The sequence below is a fragment of the Amphimedon queenslandica genome, unplaced genomic scaffold (genome assembly GCF_000090795.2).
Source record: "Amphimedon queenslandica unplaced genomic scaffold, v1.1 AMPQUscaffold_13429, whole genome shotgun sequence".
Classification (NCBI taxonomy): domain Eukaryota; kingdom Metazoa; phylum Porifera; class Demospongiae; order Haplosclerida; family Niphatidae; genus Amphimedon; species Amphimedon queenslandica.
In genome coordinates this window covers 123,648-125,479 of record NW_003546335.1, presented here as the reverse complement: position 1 = coordinate 125,479, position 1,832 = coordinate 123,648, and the positions used below count along the sequence as shown (strand labels likewise).

Here is a 1,832-nt window from a genome sequence, read left to right as displayed (position 1 = left end):
GAGAAAGAGGAAGAATTGGAGGATAGGAAGACAATCTATACTAGCGTACTGGTGCACATGATGACATTAATTCCACTGCTATATGTGGTGGTAGGGTCTATTGGTATATTCTGTTTACAATGTAAGCATAGGCTTAAGATTAAAAGTAGCAGGTTTAGTATACAATGGAGGACAAGTCAGTCTCAGCCTTCAAGATCAAATAGGAGGACAGAATTAATAATGGATGATGATGAAGGTGAACGTGAACCACTCATTGGTATTATTCAAGCTGATGATGAGGATTGAAATGTAAAACCAATTTAACTAATAATTTTTTTTCTTTTACTATAATGCTATTATTTTGTTTGCTTTATTTATACATCTAATATTTTCTGGTTGATTTGTAGTTATTTTTCCATTGATTAGATTGTAATCAAATTATTAAGACACAATTATAGTTTTTGGGCGTGTATAGCATGCTACAGTATACAATGGCGACTTTTTCTCCCTTCGTGTATGTCCTTTTACTGATTGCTCTGCTAGCCTATGCTCATGCTGATGGTGTTGAAGTTCACATCATTTCTTCCACACCTCCCAGTAAGTGTAATTGTACACTGAATGCTAATACTACAGGCCATATTATGTGCTCTAATCTGAGCACTGCATTGGAAAACTGTAAAAGCAATGAAATTTCCAACCTAACTTTCATTTTACATGATGACCAAGTTGTTGTGGCTTTCTATGCTTTGAAATATGAAGTGTCCAACACTGTGCACGTACAAAGTATTGCTGACGAGAATGCGCCATATACTGTTTTCTGTGCTGATTATAGTTCACTAGAATTTATATCTTCACTTAATAACAATCGTTCTGTTCTCTCTTTTGATAATATCCGATTCTTTGGTTGTGGTGAAAGTGTGGTCATAGGAATAAAGATCTCTGGTGTGTATAGTGTCAATATGAATCAGGCATCATTCCGAGTTATGTTTGGTCTTTCAGTATTAAATGCTGTTGACGTCGATATTAGAAATTCTAACTTTACAGACTGCTACACTAATCCCTATGCTCCTTTACAAATCACATATGACAACTTAATATCAAATGCTGATAATAATACTATTACTTTATTTAATTGTCATTTTGAATCAAATCAAGATGTTAGAGATTTTGGCTTTACAGTAGGTTCGTCTGGAGTATTTGTTGTAAGTTTTCCTCATTTGCAAAATAAAACTTTTATGATTGGTTTACAAGGATGCTATTTTGCTCATAATTACTTACAGTATTCTTCTTATCTTTCACCAATGTTATATGGGTCAAATTCCACTAATTTAAATTTTCAGTTTACAATCAATAATTCCATTTTTACTGATAACACCGGTCTTATAGTTTTGTTTGAAGTGTCTGGTTCTACTGAAGATTTGTTGTCTATCAATTTGTTTAACAATTCATTTCTCAATAATAGTAATCTTCTGAGTGATTATGGTTTGATTCATGTAAACATTCACCATAAGTTTGCCACTTTTAATTATGAGCAGCTGAATTTTTTTAAAAACAGTGGAAAACTAATGACTACATATTCTTCATATAGTGCTACTGTTGATCACACATTAAACAACTGTTCTTTTGTTAATAATACAAATGGCAATAGTAAGGACTGCATAATAGCTTTTCATGGCAGTCATGATAGTCTGCTTAATGTGACTTTAAATGAATTGACATATAAAGTTGGTAAACCTCATGTTAAATCTAATTTAAAATCTATATTTTACTTTCAATCAGTCAATCTTGTTGCTGAAAAATTGAACTTAACTGGCAGTGACAATGCAGTTGCTACAATGTTTAATCTTGACATG

General features: G+C 32.4%; 1 protein-coding gene across 1 annotated transcript in view; it reads left to right on the top strand.

The window, feature by feature from the left end:
- LOC109581601 (uncharacterized) overlaps window positions 1–1,832 on the top strand; it is an 11,573-nt gene that overhangs the window by 6,712 nt on the left and 3,029 nt on the right. The window lies entirely within an intron of this gene.